A 6,108-nucleotide genomic window follows, 5' to 3' on the forward strand; every position below is an offset into this window, starting at 1 on the left:
CCTGTAAATTATGTCACACATCCGTGTTTGTTGCCCACCAGGCTCTCACTTCTGGAATGTAATTATTTTGTTAAATATCCATCCATCCATCCATCCATCCATCCATCCATCCATCCATCCATTTTTTAGAGCCACTTATCCTCACAAGAGTTTGCTGGTCCCTATGCCAGTTGATTTTGGGTCGTAGGCAGGGGACATCCAGAACTGGGTGCCAGCCAATTGCAGGGCACACAGAGACGAACAACCATCCGACGTTGGGCTTGAGCACCATGGTCCTATGGTCTTTCAGGCTGACACGCGATACGTTTTTGGGAACCAGGATGATTTTATGACATTTTTAGATAGGAAGGAATGGTGGCTTGTGCCATGCAGCAGTTGAAGATTTTTTTGAAAACTAGTTGTGTTTTCTGCTGTTAAGTTCTGCCTGTTGTGTTTTCTGCTTTTAAAGTGTGCTTTCTCATCCTGCGATCTTCTTCGTCGAGACACTTTGGGTTTCTACTATGTGACTTTGATTTGATACTTTACCTTTTGGGACTGTTTTTTGTCCACGTCTGGCGTGCGCTTTCAGTGAATAAACTACCATTGACTATCCACTTCCTTGTGTGGTTGGCTGGGGTCCTGAATCCGCTCGGGTTCCACTGTTATTCGTAACACCAACCAGATGATCTGCACATTCCCTGAGAAACTATCAGTATTTCTGGGGTTGACAGTTCTCAGCACCTGTCTTACCTCGTATTCCTGGACTCTCAGTGTGATTTCAAGAGTAAACTCTCCATTGTAATAATCTTTCATTGTGTACAGATTAGAGTTTAATTCAACATCTACAAGGTCTACTGCTAATATAACCACAGCTGTGCAAGACTTCAAAGGAAAAGGGGAACAGTTATGTTGTGGCGGGCATTAGGACTTTGCCGCACACCCAGTAAGCCAGTTGAAAGAGATTTTGAAGCTTTGAACCTTGTGTTTTATTTCTTTGATGATGTGAACAATGTTGGACAGTTTTGTGTTGACAAGTGAAGGGTAAAGACGTATACTAGAACAGCATCGTGTGTTTCTTCATCTTGCCACATTGGTGACCCCACGTGATATTTTGTGCTTGATTTGGGTGTTCCAGCAAGTTTGAAACGGTGCCTTCCTCGGCCACATCGCCCCAAAACCCGCGAGCGGCAGCCACGAAACGTCGTTAAAGAGTTCTAGCCAAGCGATCCAGTCGCGTGGTTTCAGCATGTTGAGGCGCTGTTCCACCTGTGAGGAATCACTGCGGATGTCTCGAGGTACTACATGGTTGTGGCAGCCCTCGACCAGCTGACTACACGTCCCGTAATGCAACTGTTACGTGATCCTCCACAAGATGGAAAGTACATCGCGCTTCAGCAGCTTCTGGTTCAACGGTTCAGTTTGTTGGTGTCAGAAGGGGCAGACAGGCTCCTTTCTCTGCCTGGATTAGGTGATGGCACAGCAGTAGACCTCATTGGACAAAATGTTATCACTGCTGGGCTCGGATGAGGGCGGATTCCTTTTTCCACACATTTTCCTCCGGCAAATACCACCTCCTGTGCAAACTATGTTGGCTAACTCTGTTTGTCTGGCTACCGGGGATTACCGGACTTTAGCTGAGGAAGCAGATCGGATCCTCCTGGCCACAAAATGCTCCATGGTGCAGAGTTTGGCGATGGCTCTTTCTCTGGAAAAGATGGGGGATATGGAACCGGCAGTTGCGGCTGGAGCGGCAGTATCGAAGCGGCGCAAGAAGGCTCTATGTCATTTTCATCAGCGTATTAGCGCCAAGGCTCGGTGATGTTTTTTCCCCCTTCACCTTCGCCTGCGGGGTGGACTGCGGGTCGCAGTTCAGCGTGCTTCCACTCACCACCATGGACAAGGCGGCAGTTGGTAGCTGTGTACGGCTAACGGTACTCCAATCATCAGTGTTGGCTCCAGGTTGGTGACAATGCACTTCAATGGATGCAATTTCCAGTGGGATTTCCTAGTTGCTGCTGTCACAATCCAACTTATCGGCACGGACTTTCTATGTGCACAGGGACTGCTGTAACCGCTGCCTGATTGACCCGGTGTCCTTTGATACTTTCCCTTGTGAAGCTGGGCGGTTTGGGCAATTAACGCAAATTATTTGAGTGCGGGTGACTTTTATCAGCGATTGTTAGCAAATTTTCCATTGCTAAGGACTCCTGCTTTATCCACCATTGATACAAGGCATGGCGTGGAACATTTTATCCCCACAGTTGGCCTGTCAGTTTATGCCCGTGCACGATGCCTCGACCCAGCCAAATTGGCAAATGCGAAAGAAGAACTTCACTTCAATAGAACGTTTAGGCATTGTTAGGTGTTCTAATAGCCCGTGGGCCTCACCTTCGCACATGGTCCCCAAAAAGGACGGCTCCTGGCGTCCTTGTGGGGATTTCCGCCATCTTAACTATGTCTCCGCACATGACCGTTGCCCCATCCCACACAGTCAAGATTTTTCCTCTTGTTTGGATGGCACCACTATTTTTTCCAAAGTGGACCTGGTCCGTGGTTATCACCAGGTTCCTGTGCCATCCGGACAATGTGCCTAAAACAGCAGTGATAACCCCATTTAGACTTTTTACATTTCTGTGCATGCCATTTGGTCTGGGGGCAGCACAGACTTTTCAAAGACTGATGAACTCTGTGCTGTGTGACCTCAATTTTGTGGTTTGTCTATCTGGATGACATTCTGGTGGCCAGTCCTACACCCGAGGTACATGTGTCGCACTTGACGCAAGTTTTTAAGCACCTCGATTCACACGGCCTTATCGTGAACCCAGCGAAATGCCAATTTGCTCTCTCATGATCGATTTCTTGGGCCACCGGATTTCAGCACAGGGAACGGTTCCCTTGCCTTCCAAAGAGCAGGCAGTGGCGGAGTTTCCTCGTCCTGCCTCAGTCAAGGCGCTGCAGGAGTTTCTAGGCATGGTTAATTTTTATAACTTTTTCCTACTCCATGCAGCCCACTACCTGCAGCCTCTTTACCACGCCTTGCGAAAAGGGAAGTAAAGACCTTCTGGAATGGTCTCCTCAGCAGGTGCAGGCCTTTCAGCAAGCTAAGCAAGCCCTCGCACACAGCCCTCCTTGCCCACCCAATCTCCACAGCGCAGGTGGCCTTGACTACCGACACATCGGATGTTGCAGTAGGAGCAGTGGTGGAACACCTGGTGGGAAATGTTTGGCAGTCGTAAACTGGGATAATGGGATAATGGGATAATGAGCCCAAGTATAGTGTTTTTGACCGTGAGTTGCTGGCGCTATAGCTTGCACTGCAACATTTTCGTTTCTTGCTCAAGGGACGTCGTTTCACAGCTTACGTGGATCATCGGCCGCTTACATTTGCCATGTCAACGGTTACTGAACCATGGTCAGCACACCAGCAGCGTCACATGGCCATTTCCGAATTTAACACAGACATTCGGCATGTGGCCGGAAAGTGCCACCCTGTAGTCGATTGCTTGTCGCGTGCACTTGTGTGTCCCGTACAACTGGGTGTGGATTTTGTGCTGCTTGATCCACTGATCCAGACATTCGCTGCCCTAAAACTAAGGGTACAGCTCTGAGACTCGAGGAGGTGGTGTTGCAAGACAGCGGTCCTCCACTGCGCTGCGATGTGTCCACAGTCCCAAGGCCTGTTATTCTGGTGGAATGGCGCCATCGGGTTTTTGACTCGATCCACTCCCTCTCGCACCCTGGCGTTCGGGTCTCAGTCAAGCTTGTTGGTGCCAAGTTTGTCTGGCCTGGACTACACAGGAATGTTAGGATGTGGGCAGCTGCTTCCATTGCATGTGAGCGCGCCAACGTTCAACGACACACCACGGCCACTCTGTAACCTTTTCCGATTCCACCCAGGCAGTTTGACTATGTGCATGTAGACCTGGGAGGCCCCCTCCTTCCGTCGCAGGGTTTTACACACTTGCTCACAATGGTTGATCGAACAACTCGGTGGTCTGAGGCAGTTCCCCTGTCCTCCACGACCACCGTAGACATAGCCCGCGCATTCCTGTCATCCTGGGTTGCACGTTTTGGCACGCCCTCTGACATCACCTCGGATAGGGGACCCCAATTTGTGTCTGAGCTCTGGACGTCTTTGGCTGAGTCTTTGGGTGCACAATTACACCGTACTACTGCTTACCACCCTCAGGCCAACGTTTTGTGCAAACGTTTTCACCGGTCGCTTAAAGCCGCGCTGCGGGCCACCCTTTCAGATGGTAGTTGGGTCAACCGCCTGCCATGGGTGTTATTTGGGTTACGTTTTGGCTCCAAAAAAGGGTCTTGAGGCCACGCCTGCATGACTGGTGCTTAGGCAGCCTGTTAGGGTTCCGGATGAGTTTCTCCCTGAGGGTCCCAACGTCCGTCCCTTTTCCTCTTCGTTAAGAGGGCCCGTGACTTCTTTGCCAGTTCACCATTGTTTTCCAGAAGTGTTCAAACCCTCAGCGCTCAGGTCTGCTCGTTATGTTTTTGTACGACACGATGGCCCCCGCTTACCACTACAGCCACCTTATGATGGCCCGTTTAGAGTGCTCAAACATGGTGCTAAATAATTTGTGTTTGATTTGGATGGCCGTAGGGCGCGTGTAGCTTTGAATGGACTCAAGACAGCTTATGTCTTGGCCGTGGTCGTCCCCCAAAGCCCTCAACCTCACCTTTGCACGTTAGCCCAGCATGTCATGCTCCTAATCCTGGCCCCCAGGTTTCACCCATTCCACCCAGGAATATACTGCGTACTCACTGCTGCAGTCTGGCGAAACCCCTAGTGAAGTTTTCGCTCTAAGTGCCTAACTGGGTCTTTGGGGGTGAGCTGTAGGGTGGACATTAGGACCTTGCTGCACACCGAGTAGGCAAGTTGAAAGAGATTTTGAAGATTTGAACCTCGTGTTTTATTTCTTTGATGATGTGAACAATGTTGACAAGTGAAGAGTAAAGACGCATACTAGATCAGCATAGTATGTTTCTTCAACTTATCACATGTTGTAAATTCCTCGTTGCCGCTGGGTTGATGTGCATGAGGGTGGTTTGCATCCGTGCGTGTGTAAGCAGGGGGAAGACTTTTGTGTGCTCTGGTTGGAGCGGCCATGTCACGGGACAGCTAAGCAGGGTCCTATGATGTTGAGCGGGGGGCTTGTTTACATTGTAAATGGCGCGAGCCTTAATAGAAATACGGTTTGGTTTGTTGTTTTGGAGTTGCCACATTCAGTTGTGAAGTTGTAAGGAAAATACAAGCCATATGAGCATGACCGCACTTTTATCTGAGCTGCTTTGTGACGAGGTGCTCCAGCGCACCCTACGCAGTCTCTCTCTCTCTCTCTCTTCCGAACTTTTCACGGTTAAAAAATAATTCCCCCCATTTTATTTTTAATGTGAAAAGTGGGGGCGCTACTTCACGTATCTACTGCAGTAAATGAGGGTTCACTGTACATGCATAAATAATATTTTGCATTAATATTTTGCACTACGTGATATTTGCACTATATTATTAGCACCATTGCTTCTGTTGTTGTTTTATTGCTATTCATTTACTACTCTAAAATGGAATGTAATCTGCTACTCGGGGAAGTGAACGGAATAAGAATTTCCTTGTGTGGTATAATAATGCTATATATATGACAATAAAACTCTTGAATCTTGAATTTAACATTGGAATAAACATGATCCAGTGTTTCTCTTGTGCACTTCCATCTTTGGGGAAAAAAAAAAAAGTTTAAAAAAAAAAAACACACTGAACTGGTTGTCAGCCAATTGCAGGGCACACAAAGATGAACAACCATTCACACTCAGAAAACTCACCTAAGGGATGATTTCAGACAACAGGTTTGAGCAAGGGCAGTCTTCCTCAACGAAGAGCCGCTGTGTCACCCACTCCGCTGGAAGTTGAGACAGTTCAATGTAGCACAGGGTAAAATGCAGGCTCTGTAGCGACTGACAACAGACATTGTTGTCACATTCTGTATATTATATAATTGTCATGATAGTGCTGTCAAGCAGTTGAAATGTTTGAACTTTTGCGTTTGAATTAATTTTAACGTTTTTTTTTTTCATTGCAGTGAATCTCCGTTTTCAATAAACTATCTTCTATCATCTATC

The 6,108-nt window shown here is 48.0% G+C and overlaps 1 pseudogene; it reads left to right on the forward strand.

Moving 5' to 3' along the window:
• The first annotated feature begins 3,447 nt into the window (after window positions 1-3,447).
• Window positions 3,448-4,303, forward strand: LOC148425791 (uncharacterized; annotated as a pseudogene).
• The last annotated feature ends 1,805 nt before the right edge of the window (window positions 4,304-6,108 follow it).

This window comes from Hippichthys cyanospilos, chromosome 3 (assembly GCF_059441005.1).
Source record: "Hippichthys cyanospilos isolate Australia breed blue-spotted pipefish chromosome 3, RoL_Hcya_1.0, whole genome shotgun sequence".
Taxonomy (NCBI): domain Eukaryota; kingdom Metazoa; phylum Chordata; class Actinopteri; order Syngnathiformes; family Syngnathidae; genus Hippichthys; species Hippichthys cyanospilos.